The sequence below is a fragment of the Cibotium barometz genome, chromosome 1 (assembly GCF_041138505.1).
Source record: "Cibotium barometz isolate CiBa-2024 chromosome 1, ASM4113850v1, whole genome shotgun sequence".
Taxonomy (NCBI): Eukaryota; Viridiplantae; Streptophyta; class Polypodiopsida; order Cyatheales; family Cibotiaceae; genus Cibotium; species Cibotium barometz.
This window is the reverse complement of record NC_141046.1, coordinates 39,253,058-39,272,838: the sequence shown is the minus strand read 5'-3', so window position 1 is coordinate 39,272,838 and position 19,781 is coordinate 39,253,058. Positions and strand designations below refer to the sequence as shown.

The window sequence follows — 19,781 nt, the reverse complement described above, 5'->3', positions numbered from 1 at the left end:
TATTCTTGTTAGACAATGATGTGAAAGCATCTCTAGAAATTTAAACAACCAAAGTGTTGTGATATTTAACAGTTGTAGTGTTGTTTGCTTGGTCCATAGAGGTTCAAGTGCTCACGCATGGTCTGTAGAAACAAGTGCTCTCTTGCATGGATTCTAACACACTAGTTGTGAGAGACATATGTCTCACTTAGTTAGTACAGTTTTTAAACCAACTTAAAACTACATTGGCTTGAAACTTCACTGTAGTGTGACTGAGACCGAACTAAGCCCATTATTCTTATCACTAAATGATAAGAAAGCATCTTTAGGTGTTTAACAGTCGGAGTTTTGTCTGCAAGCCTTTGCGCATGGTCCGTAGAGATGCATGCCCTTGTGCGTGGGTTCTAATGTGCCAATGTGAGAGAAACTTTGGTTGCAAAGATGTCTGGATCAAGTCTTGACCCCATTTATGTGGGAAGAGAAAGGTGAAAAGATTTTTTGCTATCCTTATAACGGGATTCATAGTAATCCCATGCTCATAGTCAGTGGGGTTCGTAGTAATCCCATGCTCATAGTCAGTGGGTTTCGTAGTAATTGTTGCGAGCTTGGAATTAATAGACTTTGAGTATGTAAAACCCAAGTATCAAGGACATTTATTGTTTTCTTGTTCACCATGTTTATATCTGAGTACGTAACTACTCTATGTTAAGTGGTATACATATGTGTTCCATTTGTTTAATAAATTGGGAAGGTACATGATATGTTATGTCATCTGGGAAGGGCCAACCATCTGGAGTTTGATGGTTAGATCCAAAAGTCAACCAAGTTCTAGAGTATAGGCTTGTGCATATATGCATAGAAAGCAATCCAATTGAGATAAACATTCATCGACTAGATTTACTCCATTCAGGTTGATGCATGGATTCTAGTCTAGTCACCAAAGGAGGTGGGTAAGAATTCCATATATGCGTAGAAAGTAATCAAATTGAGATAAACATTCACCGACTATATTTACTCCATTCATGCTAATGCATGGATTCTAGTCTAGTCATCAAAGGAGGTGGGTAAGAATTCACTTCAACAAACATAGATGGGCTCAAATAAAAGGAACAAAAAACCACTATAAGAATCTTGGAAAAGAATTTGCTTAATGCTCCACCCTTGTGTTGTTACTATGGGCAACGAATATGCTCTATTTGTAAGAGCCCCTTTAATAGGAGTAACCGTTGTGGTGAGCCAGCTAAATGTGGCTAGATGGTTAGGAAGAGACGGATTATGTAGACTTGGCACTTTGTCGAGTAGGATGCATACTTATGCGGGCTATGTGACCGCATTAGTGAATGTTGGACAACAAACCAAGGACACATTGTTCTCGGGTTATGAGGCTCGTTCCAGGGTCCAGACAATCTCAAATGGACATGGGAGCTATGCTACATTCCTATGCAACATTGTTGTAGTCTAATATAATGCCAGTCATATGATATGGTTGGTTGGTCATTTTGGACAAAGTTATAGGTTGGCCAACGTGGTTGACCCATGTCCGTGCCAACCTCAGGTACTATACATAGACTAGTTTGGTAGCCTTAGTTCATCATTGAGCTTATTGTGTTCAAGCACTCTTGTAAGCAAGCATCTACTTTTTGAAGCTCTATTCCACTTCCTTGATATGGAGTTATCCAATTAGAAGATGGGTAGTACTTTCCTGTCTTTATCATTTTATGAATGGTGGTGCAAAAATTATTCCCTAAAGGATGCTTTAAATAGAACTTCCAAAACATCATTGCTCTATAAAAAATGTTTGTTGGAGTAAGACAAACTTTGTTCTTCAAATCATCTGCACCATATTGCATGTAAATTTCTATTCCCTTAGTAATATCTTCATCACTAATATTATGTGACACATTTTTATAATGAGGCTTATCAAGATCTTTCATACAATAGCCTATCATACCATGAAATGTGTGCATGTTCTTCCGCCTTAATGCCGATGGGATTACAATCCCACCGATGGGATTACAATCCCACCGATGGGATTAATGCTTTACACATTACAATCCCACCGATGGGATTATTCTTATCCCATCCAAGATACTTTTTAATGAGTTCATTAATTGTAATTATTGACTTTGCATGAATTCTAATGACCATTTGATAGTGTAAATGGAAAACTGTGCCTCTTCTTTCCAATGAGAAACTACCAGAAAAGCATTCTTTAGTGATAAAATCATGAAGATTATTTAGTAATTCTTCATCAATGTCACTACCACCTAATGATATTGTCACACGTAGCTCAAGCACTTTCAAGTTGACATTGAATTGATCTAACATTGCATCTTCATTACATAACTTCTTTGGTCTTCCATGATTTCTCTTAGGTTCTATGCTTGAAACATCATGGCTTTCATTAGTTGAATTTATGAATTTTCCAGTTGTTGATTCTCTTGCTCTTTTTTTCATTTTTGACATTTCACTACATAATAACTAAAAAAGGAATAAGTTAAAAATTCAAAATTCTTAAATATAATTTTCCAAAATGGAATTCAATTCAGTTAGAAAAAATTGGCACCTGAGACAGCCCGAGCGTACATGTCCGAAATGTTCAAACTCTTGCCATCCACAAGCTCTGCTCCTTCATGCTAAGCTGATCCAACGAGAAAATAATCAAGACGGAAAATGCAGGTTATGATAAATGATGCGTGCTTAAAATAATCAAGACAGAAAATAATTAAAATAATATCATGACCTTCAGAGAGGAGGTGATGGCACCAAAGAGGAAACCATCAAGGAAGCTAGAGCGTGACACCGGTGCCATTGGGGAACAACGAGCTCTCATCATCTCTGATGATGAGGGTAGTGCTAGAGTAGCACCACACACTAGCGCACACGATGCAAAACACTGCTAGTCGAGCGATGAAGTGCGCCATTTTGGTGCAGTGTCATGCGAAGTCAGTTTTCTTGGCAAGCCCCTTATTATTAACGATTTCATTTCGAAAAAGTGAGAAGACCCTCCTCCTCCCTCGGCACTCTCTCTCACACACATAGACGCCGCACATACATGCCAACAAACACGCACGCTTGCACAGAGCCTCGCACACGTGCTGGCCTCTAGGTTTTGCTATTCAGTTGAAGAAACAGACTACGCCAACACACATGCACGATCACACAAAGCCTCGCACACGTGCTAGCCTCTAGGTACCATCTCTGCAATTTGTTTTAACCGCCACCAACTCCTCTCGCTGAAAAAAGGAGACGGCTATCAACCAACACCAACTCCTTTCACTGATACATCCTGTTTAAAAAACCTTATAATCTTAACGTAATGTGGTGAAACGTTAGAATAGTTAAAGGTTCAATATTTGCTAGTCTTTCGTTAATTAATTGGTTTTCTTTTTTAACTCGTTGTAGGCCCCTATTTAGCAAGTTGTTGTGACTCCTTTCAAAAGGGCGAGATGACTTGAATGTGAGATCACGAGTTGCATGTCCCATGGCGGAGGTTTGATGCTTAGTAGACCCACTTGTGTTGCTTTTTGAGGATTCCTAAAGGGGTCCACACCAACTTGTTCAAGATGCTTGAATTCTAGACAGCAAAAATCATATGATAAGGCCCTTTGAAGTTTGAAGGCAAGGTTGCTTGTCCATCCATCGTTACAAGAGGACGGTGTGAAGCATTTTTTGTTGTTGTTGTTGTTGTTAACGGAACTGTAGATGTTTACACGGTATTCGAACCCAAGACTTCCATTATGAGAGGCAAGAGCAGTATCGACCGTGTTGGCACCTAAGGCTCTCACAGATCAACCCATTGAATGCGTTTCTTTGTCGATTACTGTTCTCAAATTCCAGGAAAAGCTCGCCCGCAGGGTCTCCTCCTAGGGGCTTCTGAGCCAGGTAAGCCATCTATTTTCAACTTTTGCCAATTTTTCCACCTTTGAAAACTGGAAGTGGTTGCATTGCCCATGGCTCTTCAACATCACTTTGAAGATTGGATAAAAATCTGATTTGTATGCATCTCTGAATCCATGATTTTTCAATGTAATGTTTCGCTCTTTTCGGTATTTCTTCACATCAATATCAACTGTATCTGGGGTTAGATCTTAATTATACAAACCTTTAAAAGAAATAAAAAAAACCTAGGAGATCTTGTGCCAGGGATGGGATTGCCCATTTAAACTCAATATGTAGTCTTGAATTGAAAAGAAGAAAGAGGGAATGGCCTTCTGACATGGAGGTGAAAGCGATGGGTTGCATATGGTGGGGGCGGGGATTCCCTTGAATGACAGATTTAGAATGGTGCTGACTTGCAGAGTCTAGCATGTAGATCTGCATGAATAAGAAGTGTGGAAAACATCATGGATGCCACTAAGGGATGTTAGGAATTCACATACTCAAGGATTGCTCTTAAAATATGGGGGCAAAAAGTGAGGGTAGGGGGTCTATGGGAGGTTTCAGGTTTGCATGAAGTTTTATAAAGCAAAGGAAATTATCATGGATGCCACTAAGGGATGTTAGGAATTCACATACTCAAGTATTGCTCTTAAAATATGGGGGCAAAAATTGAGGGTAGGGGGTCTATGGGAGGTTTCAAGTTTGCATGAAGTTTTATAAAGCAAAGGAAATTACCATGGTTGAGATGGGCAAGATGTATGGTAAGGGAGGGAATGGCAAACATTGGCATCTTGTGAGTAAGACAAAGGCTTGAAAGATTAGGAGTGGATAGGTTTGTGATGCGAAGTCCAACAGAGGCTGGTAGCAGGCTTACCAATCGCTGGGGCTGACTGGTAGAGGGCCTCAGTTATGCCCCTCTACTGCATCATGAAAGCAACCCTTGGACATGAATTGCAGCAGTCTAGGACGATCCCATATTGCCTATTCTTGACAGATTAAAAAATACAGCATGATAAGTTAGAGGGCGAGAGAGAATCACACTGCTCTTTGCCCCTTCATAAACAAGGGCTTACAACGTTGGTTTCTCAATCAAACCCTTACGTTAGTTATGTTTCCAGTATGACACATGCATACATGTCACATGCATCCTATACGTGGATGCTGTGGACATGATTATACAGGATAAGTGCAAGGCTCTGTGGTCGGACATGTGGCCTATTCATTATTTAGTTATTTAGGCTTCAAAGCTTTTTTTCAAAAGCTTAGTGTTTATTTTTATATAGCTTTATCTCAATGAGCCCTTGTCCAGGGATGCGTCAGCCAATGTGCTACTACTGGTGTGCCAGAGTTAGTCTTGCATGTCCTGCACACGTCCGTTGTGCCAGTCGTGCACAATGTTGTGAGTCTCTTGAATGGTGTAATGGCATCAGGACTTAGGATGCCATGTAGAGATGAACAGGCACCGGTAAGAGTCAAGTATTGTGATGTTGGATATCAATGCTCCACTCTCATATTGTATTTGCCCAGGCACCGGCTAGCTCATGTTTGTACGGCCTCCATTATGAGAAGTAGCCATGGTTGATCAGCCAGGGCACACATCCCCGTATTCACACGGGAAAGTGACCTAGGAGGCCAGATGGTTTAGAGACGTCTTGGATTAGATTTGGCACACTACCAAATAGGCTACATGCTACACTGTAATGGTCCACACATGGAGTAGGTAGACTTTACTTTTGGACATCCTATCCTGACATTGCGGGGCCTGAACGGGCCCCAAGATGAGCCTAGATGGGCGTGGGAGGTGGGGAATTTGCGTAGTAGCCGCTAGTTCATCTTTGTGGACTGAGTCTACACCGCGGTGGAATGGTGGCACCGACTATGACTGTTGTCATGTGCACACTAGTGGACATGGAATAATCTCAGCATATCTATAGTAAATGCTTGATTAGGACATCATTTAGGGCATTAGCAAAGCTAGTATATGGTCTTATGAGGAGTCAGCAGCATCAAGGGCATTGTCAGTAGCATGAATAGCTATCAAATCCCCATAGGATCACCTTGTAGAACGCTCCCGATACAAGACTCAAATCCTGCAAACAAACCAAACAAACGTGAAGGGGGTGCAGGCCTGACTCACCTCCCAACCTTGACAGCCGTGGGCAAGCCCACAAGTCTTGGTTGTCCCCACCACTGAGCCACGAGCTGAGCTAACTAGATGGACGTACCGACCAATCTCTACCTCGTGACGTCCCATACCGCCATGAAGCTACCCTCGCGGGCCTGGAGACTGCCATCGGCCTCGGCTGCATAAAGCAAGTGCACGTCTGCACTAGATCCAGGCTCAACCCTGAATACCTCCCCATTCGACGAAAGACATTCCACAAAGAGCAGCATAAAACCCCAAAGTTGCATTTCAACTTCCCGTGGTTTGCACCCCCATCTGTGCAACATCCATGCACAGAAGAATCTATGGTTCGACATTTTCATGATTTTATCCGCCGCACAACAACCAGGTCCCAGACCCAGTAGTGATCGCAAACTATACACTTTTTCAACCTCATCACATCACCTTGCTGGAGTCATTCCCCACATGGAACCACTACTTTTTGAAGGAGCCCAAGGCCTAGCCTTCGACATCAACAAAGGGCCAACTCTTAAGTAGTTGTTCGGCTACTATGAATGCGTTATGTGAATGCCTGCTTGGAGGCCTCAAACTCTTGAAGACAGGAGACCACCTTTTGACCATAGAGCTCTCACAAAGACACACGAGACTCTATGAACTAATGACTAACCTTGGCCACCCTTTTATAGGCTCTTGGCCGGTCATCGGGTGTCCACACTTGGACGCCCGCCCGTTCATACTTGGGTGCCCGCTCGTTATTCTATCCCTAACTCAACTCGCCAATCAGCCTGCCTAGCTCCAAGCTTCCCCAAACCTCGAAGCTAGAATTGTGTGCGTATAGCACACGGTAGATACACACTATGCACATGACATACTCCCCTTCCTCTAAGAGCTCACTCCTGAGCTCACTAAAAAGCCAGGGTAATCCCTTTGAAGGGTAGTCAATGTCTCCCATGTAGCGTCCTCAACACGATCCTTCCACTTGATCTTGTATTCCGTGATAAGTTTATTATGCAATCGTCTTTCACGAAATCCAAGAATCTTTTCAGGTTCGTGTGGAACAAATGTCATATCCTCGACATCTATAATTTCTTGAGGAGTAACTAACTGGTTTGTTTCACCTAGTACTACCTTAAGTCTACTGACATGAAATACAGGATGAACTTTCACATGAGAAGGCAAATCCAGTTCATGTGCGACTGAACCAATCCGTCGTGTAATACGAAATGGTCCACAATATCTAGGGGATAATTTCGGAGATCAACCTGTCCGTAAAGTCTCGGAATCTTTCGGAACTCGCAAATACACCATCGTTCCTTCAGAGAACTCCCTGGGCGAACGATGTCTATTAGAATAAAATCTGTCTGTGTCTTGAGCACTTCTAATAGATTCTTTCACAACTTATAACATTCCTTGCATATCTTGCAAAAAATTACGTGCTGCATCATGCTGAAGTCCTGAAAATCCCACTGTAACAGGTGATCTAGGTTGAAAACCATACATACGCATGAAAGGACTAAAACCTGTACTCGTATGCTTAGTACTATTATATGCAAATTCTAACATAGAAAGATAATCCTCCCATGAACTCTGTCTTGTGGAGACATGTGCTCGAAGCATATCCTCCAAAATCTGATTAACTCTTTCAGTCTGGCCATTAGATTGAGGATGATCCGAGGAACTCAAATTCAAAGTTGTTTCCAACTTCTCAAAAACAAGTCTCCAAAAGTCACTTGTAAACTTAGAGTTTCTATCACTGACTATGTCCTGTGGTAACCTGTACAGTCTCAACAATTGCTCGATAAACTGCCGTGCTAATTGCGTAGCTGTAACGGTCTTCCCTGTCGGTAAAAATCTAGCCATTTTTGTCAAGCGATCCACCACAACCCAAATAGAATCATGGCCTTGACGTGTTCTTGGCAATTTGGTAATAAAATCCATGGAAATACTTTTCCATTTATTACCTGGGATTTGCAAAGGATGCAACAGCCCAGCCTGTCTAAAGCGTTCAGCTTTATTTGCTTGACGTCCTGTGTACCCCAAAGTGTCCAACAGAAGGGGCGTCGTGACACTCCTTAAGAATCTTGGACCTAATGTCCGGCATCTGTGGTACACAAATTTTGTCATTACGGAATAGTAAACCATTCCGAATCATCCATTGGCCTCCTGCAGCCTGAATAGTAGGCTGCTAAGTCATTGAGTCTTGGTCAATCAATGAGCTCCCGTCTTGGATCTTCTGCCAAAATGGACCAAAATAACTATCAGTCCTGCAAAGCCCTCTCAATGACTGAAATAAGTCAGTAGAAATCTCGGTGAACAACAAAGAAGTGCATCTGCGACAGTATTCATGGATCCTTTTCGATAACGAATATCAAAATCAAAATCAAAATCAAAATCTTGCATTAATTCAGCCCATTGAGCTTTCCTTCCTGTCAAATCATCTCCATCACACACATACTTGATTGACTGATGATCAGTCAATACCACAAACTTGGAGCCATATAAATAATGTCTCCAAACCTTGAGAGTGTGAATGACATCATAAAGCTCCTTCTCAAGGGTTGGCTAACGAAATTGAGTGTCGTCCAGCTTTTCTCTCGAAAGAAACAGGTCTACTATCTTGAAAGAGAGCAGCCCTGATTGCATAGTCATTGGCATCAGTTTCAAGAACATAAGGCCGACTAGGATCGGGTAATGCTAAGATTGGTGCTTTCTTGACTTTATCTTTCAAAACTCTGAAGGCTATATCCAGATCGTTATTCCAAGTGATAGATTGATTTGACTTACGTCCACGGCCTTTCAATAAGTCGGTCATCGGTAGTGTGAACTGAGAGTATTCCCGCACAGATTTCCGAAGAAAAACAACAAAACCGAGAAAAGAACGAAGTTGTTTCACAGTCAGCGGTATAGGTCAGGCGAGAACCTTCTGAACTCGATCATATTCTCCGAGTGTTGTCCTTCTTTCTCCTGAGTAACAGAGGTGCACCCCAAGGTGATTTACTTGGACGGATCTGACCCATCCTTAAATAATCTTCGAGTTGTTTGGCCAACTCATCTTCCTCAGCTTGGCTCATCCTGTATGGTGGAATACTAACAGGGTGAGCACTAGGGACCAAGTCAATATGATGATCTACTACCCTTTCAGGTGGTAAGCCCGATGGCAGTTCCTTAGGAAATACATCTTGAAACGAATCAAGTATCTTCTTTAATTCTTTGCTTTCAAACACACTTAATTTATTAACATCTATAGAAGGTATGAGAAATGAAGAAAGTGGAATCAGGACACAGTGAAAAGCAGTATAGAAAGAAGAATCCATTATATTTCCAAAATCAACGTTATTTACAAGAGGTCCCTGTGAGGGATGTATACAATCACCTAAGATATAGTACTGGGTGTTCCTATGTTCAAAAGAAAAAGTATGACTAGACCAATCTATCTGGACCTGAAGAGTCTTAAACCACTCAATCCCTAATAACAAGTCTACATGCTCTAGATGCATAATATAGCATTCTAGAGTATCTTCGTAGTTCTGAATCCGGATCGGTAGCGTCTCCACCTTTCGATCCCATACTTGCCAACCCGCAGGTAGGCGTACCTCATAGGTATGATTGCTGGGTGTTGTGTGTATATATATATATATATATATATATAAACACCCATAAGGCAAGAAGTAAAAAGAACACATGTCTTCTCTTGTTGTAAAAAAGAAAAACACGTTGGTAAATAGGTGGTTTTGTAAACCCTTTAGCGAAGGTTCAAAAAAGCAACCCTTGTATTAAAAAAAAAAAAACAAAAGCCAAAAATATCGAAAGCTTTTGCCACCCGGTGATTGTGCTTTTGGAGTTCTTTTTGCAGCAATAATTAGCGCTGACTTCAGCGCTGCTGTACGTGCCCGCCTGCGAGCGTACACCTGCCTGCCTGCGTGCTCATGTCCACCCAATTGCGTGCAAATACCAGCTCGCCTGCCTGCGTGTACCACCCGCCTGCGTGCAACTGAACGTGCATATACATGCATACACGTGCATATACTTGCGTACACGTGCATATACTTGCCTGCGCATACCTGCATATGATTGGTTCAAGGTGCTTTCGGCTGGCTTCTTCCCTCATAAGGGCTGCACAGCCACTCAAGCGCCACGCATGCAATCAATCGCCACACAGCCATAAAACTTCCTCTCTCTCTCTCTCTCTTTCTTACTAAACGGTACAGCTGACTGGCTTCTTTTCTCTTTCCCTTGTTAAAAGAAACAGCCCTTCTTCTAGCTAAACAAGACAACCCTTTACAAGACCAGAATCCCTAGCACGGGTTCCAACGATGTAAAAATAACATGCTGAATCTGAAAAAACAGCAGTATGCACGGAAAAACAACAATCTTCTTGAACTCATACCTTTTCTTTGACCTCTTTTTCTCTACCTACCAACTTGCTCGTTCTCAAGGCTTGCTTTGATACCACTGTCAAATCCCCATAGGATCACCCCCTATAACGCTCCTGATACAAGACTCGGAACCTGCAAACATACCAAACAAACGTGAAGGTGGTGCAGGCTTGACTCACCTCCCAACCTTGACAGTTGTGGGCAAGCCCACAAGTCTTGGCTGTCCCCACCGAGCCATGAGCTGAGCTAACTAGATGGACGTACCGACCAATCTATACCTCGTGACATTCCATACCGCCATGAAGCTATCCTAGCGGGCCTCGAGACTGCTGCCGGCCTCGGCTGCTGTGACATGCGGGGGACTGATCGAATGTTAAGCAACCTTGGATTAGTGCTGCACTTTACTTAAGGATGATTAACTGAGATGGACACAAGAGAGATGAGTGTCAATGCAATGCAATGCAGCTATATTAGATGATGAATGCGGTTACAATGAGATCCAAATGGATCTATGCTGTCCTAGATGATGTCTACCCCTGGAAGAAAGAGAAACATGTTGAAGGATGGCTGTCCTGACTCCAATGCTGAGTTCCACCACTGGTATCCCTCTATGTAGGAGTTGGGAAGATGGCTGAATATGCTGAGAATGGGCTTGAATGCTGGAATGCTGTGATGCGTGGATGCGCTGCTGTTCCCAGCCCTCCTGGAGTAGTGTAACACGCGGAAGCTCTGGGTAGTCTTCTTTCAGCCCTAAACACTCTTGAAGACCTCCTGATGCAAAAACGCACCATGATGCAAAAACGTAGGTAGAGAGAGAGTAGAGAGAGAGAGTGAGAAGTGCTGGAATTTCAGTATATACTATGTACAAAAAAGGTACAGATCTTTGCAGCCATGGGCTGCCTTCATAAAAAGGTTCCTAACCCTAAATTCTGTCCCCTATGGGACCTCTAAGTGACCCACACCCCTAGTGGGTGGAATGATCCATGCTATGAGCACTTGATGCCTTTTATAGGCTTCTTGGACAAGGTAGGAGCTGGCCGACTGCTGGTCAGCCAGTTCTGAATTTATTAAATGCTTTTTCCCTCAGCCGACTTGGGTATCTTGTCTTGCCTTCATGCGCCTTGCTTCCTGGTTCAGCCGACAGCTTGTGTCCTCAGCCGACTGCTCCCTGGTGCTTCTCCAAGTCCAACCTGTCCACTACTGCATCTTGTGCTCCACAATCTGACTCTATCTGGTTCCTAGTCTTTATCTGCTTGCCTCTTCTGGATCTAGCCCTAGAAATGTCCATGGCATCTGTGATGCACATGACATCCCCCTCTGCTAAACTTGATGACGGGAATCCACCCTGCTCTTGGATGACTGTCATCATCCCAATCCTGTTCCGAAGTCCCTCTGTCATCATCCATCCCTGGCAAACCTTTTTCTCTGAAAATCCGGTCTGTTCTCCAAACCACTCTGTCTCTGATGAAGATCTATGCATCTGGTCTTCCTCTAGTCCACAATCCATTCCTGCCCTGATTCTGAACACCGTCTTGGTCTTCGTTCCTGGAACTGAGTCTGGCACTCTCACATCACCCTTGGAGGATCAACCTCCCTTGGGACCGTTCCCTTAGAACCCATCTGGCTCACGGAACTGCCATCCCCATCTGGCACTGTGGAACACCACCAACAAACCTCCTGGGAGTTCTTCCCGATCTGTGTTCTTGCTTTGGGCTTTGAATCCGTGTACTTTCCTGTACCTTGGACCTGTACACCATCATATGGGACTGAATCAGTGTTTAGCTTGGCTGAGCCTGATGCTCTGATACCAATGTAACACGCGGAAGCTCTGGGTAGTCTTCTTTCAGCCCTAAACACTCTTGAAGACCTCCTGATGCAAAAACGCACCATGATGCAAAAACGCAGGTAGAGAGAGAGTAGAGAGAGAGAGTGAGAAGTGCTGGAATTTCAGTATATACTATGTACAAAAAAGGTACAGATCTTTGCAGCCATGGGCTGCCTTCATAAAAAGGTTCCTAACCCTAAATTCTGTCCCCTATGGGACCTCTAAGTGACCCACACCCCTAGTGGGTGGAATGATCCATGCTATGAGCACTTGATGCCTTTTATAGGCTTCTTGGACAAGGTAGGAGCTGGCCGACTGCTGGTCAGCCAGTTCTGAATTTATTAAATGCTTTTTCCCTCAGCCGACTTGGGTATCTTGTCTTGCCTTCATGCGCCTTGCTTCCTGGTTCAGCCGACAGCTTGTGTCCTCAGCCGACTGCTCCCTGGTGCTTCTCCAAGTCCAACCTGTCCACTACTGCATCTTGTGCTCCACAATCTGACTCTATCTGGTTCCTAGTCTTTATCTGCTTGCCTCTTCTGGATCTAGCCCTAGAAATGTCCATGGCATCTGTGATGCACATGACAAGTAGAAATGCTGAAGAACACACTGTTGAATGCTGGAATGCTGTGAGGGATAGAGGCGCCTGCTTTATATGGCTCAAATAAGGCTGGTCGGCCAGCATACTGCTGTCAGCCAGCAACTTTGGACAAAATAAATGTAAAAATAGCATAAAATGCTATCTTGGCTGCAAATGCTGTCGGCTGCCTCCACAAGCCCCAAATGCTTTGGTCTAGATGGCTAATGTGATGCTACAATTCTGATGTAACACGCGGAAGCTCTGGGAGTCTTCTTTCAGCCCTAAACACTCTTGGAAACCATCTGATGCAAAACGCAGATATAGAGAGAGAGTAGAGAGAGAGAAGTATTGGAAATTCAGTATATTCTATGGTACAAAAAGGTACCTAAATCTGCAGCCATGGGCTGCCTTACATAAAAGGTAGTAACACACCAAAAACTTGTCCCCCTATGGGACTCCTAATGACCCATTCCCTAATGGAATGAATGGTTAACACAATGAGCAAGTGGGCCTGCCTTTAAATCCATGGGAAACTGGCCGAGTCGGCCAGTATTAAATGCATAAAATGCTATTCCGACTGGATATACTCCTGGATCATGATGCGCCTGCTGCTGCTCTTGTCCTCTGGTTCAGCCAACCTCTTCAATGTGCAGCCGATAGCCTTGTGTGCAGCCAGCAACACCTTTTTCTGCAGCCGACAGCCATCTGGTCTTCAGCTTGCTCTCCACGCCTGTCTCCAGTCTACACTGCCACAGGTGCTCTGTGCTCTATCATCCTGGTTCTACCTGGTTCATACTCTTTATCTGGTTGCCTCTTCTGGATTTAGCCCTGAAGATGTCCATGGCATCTATGATGCACATGGCATCCCCCTCTGCTAAACTTGATGACGGGATTCCAACCCGCTCTTGGATGACTGTCATCATCCCAATCTTGTCCCTGTCATCATCCATCCCTGGCAACCTTTTTTTCTCTGAAACCCCAGCTTGTTCTCTAAACCACTCTGTCTCTGATGAAGATCTATGCATCGGTTTTTCCTCTAGTCCACAATCCATTCTTGCCTTGACTCTGAACACTGTCTTGGTCTTCATTCCTGAGAAATGAGTCTGGCACTCTTACATCGCCCTTGGAGGATCAACCTCCCTTGGGACCGTTGCCTGAGAACCTATCTAGCTCACGGAACTGCCATCCCCCATCTGGCACTGTGGAACACCACCAACAAACCTCCTGGGAGTTCTTCCCGCTTCTGTGCTCTTTGCCTTGGGCTTCGTATCCGTGTACTAACCTGTACCTTGGACCTGTACACCATCATCTGGGACTGAATCAGTGTTTAGCTTTGCTGAGCCTGATGCTCTGATACCAATGTAACACGCGGAAGCTCTGGGAGTCTTCTTTCAGCCCTAAACACTCTTGGAAACCATCTGATGCAAAACGCAGATATAGAGAGAGAGTAGAGAGAGAGAAGTACTGGAAATTCAGTATATTCTATGGTACAAAAAGGTACCTAAATCTGCAGCCATGGGTTGCCTTACATAAAAGGTAGTAACACACCAAAAATCTGTCCCCCTATGGGACTCCTAATGACCCATTCCCTAATGGAATGAATGGTTAACACAATGAGCAAGTGGGCCTATTTATAGCCCCTTGAAATCCATGGGAAACTGGCCGACTGCTGGTCGGCCTGTATTAAATGCATAAAATGCTATTTAACTCAGCCCTGACTGGATATACTCCTGGATCATGATGCGCCTGCTGCTGCCCTTGTCCTCTGGTTCAGCCAACCTCTTTAGTGTGCAGCCGACAGCCTTGTGTGCAGCCAGCAACACCTTTTCCTGCAGCCGACAGCCATCTGGTCTTCAGCTTGCTCTCCACGCCTGTCTCCAGTCTACACTGCCACAGGTGCTTTGTGCTCTATCATCCTGGTTCTACCTGGTTCATACTCTTTATCTGGTTGCCTCTTCTGGATTTAGCCCTGAAGATGTCCATGGCATCTATGATGCACATGACAGCTGAATCCAGCCCATACCATGTGGTACATGCTGAAAACCTTCATTTAAATGCCTGAAAAATGCCCATAAAATGCCTGATAAATCATGATGATGTTTATGATGCTAAAATGATGCCATGTCACTGTTGCCAGGTGGTAACCTGGCAACCTTCTGACTCCCTATTGACCTTCCTCCAATGAGACTCTTGTCCCCTTTGACTTCTTGTGCCGGGACTGAGGTCAATGCTGGAGTGAGATCCCTGTGCGCCAAAGACTACTGAACTGCGGGAACTTCATGGCACAATGCTGCTAACCTACGACCTGCATATCTACTTGGAATACTTGAGTCACCCTTAACTTGCTTGTGGAGTCCTTTCACACACCATCTCCGTCGTTCTTGAACCTCTGAACCTCCTGAGGCGAATGTTGGAGCAAACTTCCCTCTTCTTCTGTGGAAGAAAACTCCCTGCTGCCAATTGAAGTCAAAAACTCCATTCACTCCTTTGATGATGCATGTCATTCTTCCCCAGAGAACTCATGGGTGAAACCTGTAGGCCTTGCAGAATGCATGATGCTTGAGGTATGACTGCTAGGATGACTAAAATACTGATGCAAGCCTATATGCTGTGCAAAATGCAGATGGATGGCTTACTGATGCATGCCTAAGGGAAGAACCCTAGGGATGGCTTCAGAATCTTGAGAACTGGATTTAGCTGTGCGGAAACGTGAAACATGATGACTGAATGACTTTAGAGAATGAACATGCACTGACTGCTAAGGCTGCCTACCCTATGCTCTGATACCAATGTGACATGCGGGGGACTGATCGAATGTTAAGCAACCTTGGATTAGTGCTGCACTTTACTTAAGGAATGATTAACTGAGATGGACACAAGAGAGATGAGTGTCAATGCAATGCAATGCAGCTATATTAGATGATGAATGCGGTTACAATGAGATCCAAATGGATCTATGCTGTCCTAGATGATGTCTACCCCTGGAAGAGAGGGAAACATGCTGAAGGATGATGAAGGATGGCTGTCCTGACTCCAATGCTGAGTTCCACCACTTGTATGCTGGTATCCCTCTATGTAGGAGTTGGGAAGATGGCTGAATATGCTGATAATGGGCCTGAATGCTGGAATGCTGTGATGCGTGGATGCGCTGCTGTTCCCAGCCCTCCTGGAGTAGAAACCCTGAAGAACACACTGTTGAATGCTGGAATGCTGTGAGGAATAGAGGCGCCTGCTTTATATGGCTCAAATAAGGCTGGTCGGCCAGCATACTGCTGTCGGCCAGCAGCTTTGGACAAAATAAATGAAAAAATAGCATAAAATGCTATCTTGGCTGCAAATGCTGTCGGCTGCTGTCCAAACTCTGTCGGCTGCCTCCACAAGCCCCAAATGCTTTGGTCTAGATGGCTAATGTGATGCTACAATGCTGAATTCAGCCCATACCATGTGGAACATGCTGAAAACCTTCATTTAAATGCCTGAAAAATGCCCATAAAATGCTTGATAAATCCTGATGATGTTTATGATGCTAAAATGATGCCATGTCACTGCACACTTGAAGGGTGTGCACGTGATAGCTGCATAAAGCAAGTGCATGTCTGCACTAGATCTAGGCTCCTGACCATAGAGCTCTCACAAAGACACGCGAGACTCTATGAACTAATGACTAACCTTGGCCACCCTTTAATAGGCTCTTGGCCGGTCATCGGGCGTCCACACTTGGGTGCCCGCTCGTTAGTCTATCCCTAACTCAGCTCGCCAATCAGCCTGCCTAGCTCCAAGCTTCCTCCCCAAACCTCGAAGCTAGGCGTGTGTGCGTGTAGCACACGGTAGATACACACTGTGCACATGACAACAACATCAATGCCACACGTGTGAACTGGATCAGCATTTAATGCTGATTTCATAAGGTCGTGGACATATGAACAGGCTGACAGCTTCTTCTCTTGGCTGACTAGCTCTACCAGGACCTATATAAGCATAAGCCATCATTTGCATTAGGAAAACCTTTTTGAAGAAGCATAGAAGGTAGTAGAAAGCATGTAGAAGGTCAGAGGTCACCCTATTGGGTAGACCAAGACCCTGGCAAATGTATAGCCATTTATGTCACCTTTTGTACCATAATACAAAGAAAACTCTGCACCAACTCTCTCTCTTCTCTCCTCTCTTTTAATCATTTTCATTAATCAACGTATTGTTTTTAATTAGCTTAGGACTGTGGATTAGATAGTAAAGCTTTTGCGATGCAACATTGGTATCAGAGCATTTAGGCTCAACCACTAAGCATACCAAGAAGGTGCAAAGATCCATCAGAAGAATGGAGCTAGGGTAACCTATGGAATGGTCTGCAAACAGGCAAAGCTAGAGGAAAGCATTCTCTCAGAGTATGTACTCAGAATAAGTACATTAGCTCTTAGATCAGTTCCAAAGGCCTAGCAACAAGCATGATCAGTTCCGGTAGGTGACCCACATTAAGGGAAAGGGATAAGCAGGCATGGGGCAGCAGTGGAACAGATGCTCAGTTCTTCAACAAGACTTGGAAGTGGAGATCAGAAGTGGAAGGTGTTCAGGCAAAGTGTCAAAATCAAGCATTAAGTCAAAGTCAGGAAGTCCAAGGAGGAAGGAAGGATGACAGAGTCCACCCCGTCATCAAGTTTAGCAAGAGGAGATGTCATGTGCACAATAGTGGACATGGCATAATCTCCGCATATCTACAATAAATCCCTATTTAGGACAACATTTAGGGCATTAGCAAAGCTAGGATTCGGTCTTATGAGCAGTCGGTAGCATTAGGGGAATTGTCGGCAGCATGAACAGCATCAAGGCCACATGTGTGAACCAGATCAACATTTAATGCTGATTTCATCAGTTTGTGGACATATGAATAGGCGGACAGCTTCTTCTCTTGGCCGACCAGCTCTACCAAGACCTATATAAACATAAGCCATCATTTGCATTAGGACAACCTTTATGAAGAAGCATAGAAGTTAGTAGAAAGTATGTAGAAGGCCAGAGGTCACCCTATTGGGTAGACCAAGGGCATGATAGATGTATAGACATTTATGTCACCTTTTTGTACCATAATACAAAGAAAACTCTAGAGTCTAACGCTCTCTCTCTCCTCTCCTTTGTCTTAATCATTTTCATTAATGAGCATCTTGTTCTTAATTAGGTTTAAGGCTTTGGATTAGGTAGTTAAGCTTCTGTGCATGCAACAACCATGGACCTACATGGTCATTGTCATGGCCTCGTCGTGTATGCAGGCCTATATAGATACACGACCAGCCCCTTTCTCCACAGAGTTCATCAGACATCACTGTGAGTTTACTCTCTAGGTGCTACTAGCATACAGCCTCTGTCTTAGCAATTCTAGATTAGCCATCGAAGATCCCTTCTCAGGAGCACACGGATGTAGGGCTTTGCCATCTATTGTATCACTTGCGTAATACAATATTATTCTCTCTCTCTTTGTTATTGTGCAATTTGAGTTTTAAAGTTTTGTATTGTGAAAGATCCTACTTGTTGTGAGTGTTTTCTTGTTGTATACATTGCATGTTTTATCCTCTTAAATGCTAGAAGTCATGCCTAGGTATGTGAACCCATTAATCACAATACTAGTGACACACGATAGGACTCTTTTATAAGGTTTTGAATAGGCCCTTTAGGGGGCAATGAAAGGAGATAGCACAGGCGGAAGCATAAACAGCAAACTTATGAGAGAGTGCAAAGGAGATTGAAAGAGTTGGACAAGATCACCTTTTATAACAGCCGTAAAGGTTTACAATGGTAATAGCCCGCAACTGAGTGTTGAACAATGTGCAAGGGAAGTGGATGATTGAGTGAATAATGGGGAACTCCTTATATAGTGCAGTAGGGCAAAGATAACCATGTCTTGCCAGATGTCTAATGCTTGGAACTCCGAATCACGGTCCCCATGCACCAGTAAGTGGAGCTGCAATCAGTCTCCTTTCCCACCCACAAGCCTCTTCTGGCTAGAAGCACATGGGGGGAAACTGCATGTGTACTAGGAAAGTACACCATCTGGGTTCTCCTGAGCCGGAAGTGCCCTGGGAGCCCTAGAAGTGGTACTAGAATCTGTATCACTATCCTGGGTTGTGTCGCTGCCTTTTCTTTGAGATGAAGCCTTGCCCTTGGTCTTGTCCTTCTTCTTGGACAAACAATCTTTAGACAGATGGCCTCTTTTTCCACAAGTAAAGCAGTGACTCCGACCTTTCTTTTGAATTGAGGAAAGTGCTTGGTCAAAACTGTTGACTAACACCTTCAACTTACCCTGTGAGATGAGAACCGACTCCTCCTCCAAAAGTAGCGAGCTAAGATCATCAAAATCCAACTGAGTGAATGTGACCTAGCACTGCAAAGATCGAGAAATCACATCATAGTCCGGAGAAAGCTTGGTGAGGATAAGAGCAGCTAGCTGAGAAGAGGACAAAGCAGCACCCATAGCCAATAACTGGTCAAGATAACGTTGGCCTTCATGAGAAAGACCGCATGGAATTGTTTTGAGGGAATAACAAACCGTAGAGTTGCCCTTGCAAGGTAACTTCCCTCATCGATGAATCTCGTGGAAATAGATCCTCCAATTTTGACCATACTTGATGAGCACTGGTGAGAGCTTGCACGGCCGGTAAGCCTTCTCTGTGATGGTCCGCACAAGCACAGAATGCGCCTTCGAGTCCCAATTCTCCCAGTCTTGTAATTCCACAGCAAATTCATCCTCTTGATCCTGAGTCCACCTCCTAGAGTTTTGAGGACGCTCGAGCTTCCTTTCAAGTGCCCTGAACAATGGCCCACAAACCCTTGTGGATGAACTAGATCCGTATTTGAAGCTTCCAATGAGCATAGTTGGGTCCTTTCAACTTGTCATCCTTGTTTGTACAAGGGGGAGCCATATCCACAGCAACAAAGAATAAATCTCAGCTCTCAAACACTTCTCTCAGGTGCTTTCCAACGAAGCGAGGCACCAAGAACAATCAGCCCCCTCTCAAACCTGAGAGAGAA

At 44.1% G+C, this 19,781-nt stretch overlaps 1 protein-coding gene across 1 annotated transcript in view; it reads left to right on the top strand.

The window, feature by feature from the left end:
* The first annotated feature begins 3,679 nt into the window (after positions 1 to 3,679).
* Positions 3,680 to 19,781, top strand: part of LOC147641983 (uncharacterized) — a 38,681-nt gene continuing 22,579 nt past the window's right edge. Inside the window, exon 1 of the mRNA XM_086822196.1 lies at positions 3,680 to 3,864. The gene's annotated coding sequence lies outside the window, so the exon portion shown is untranslated. The remainder of the gene's footprint in view (positions 3,865 to 19,781) is intronic.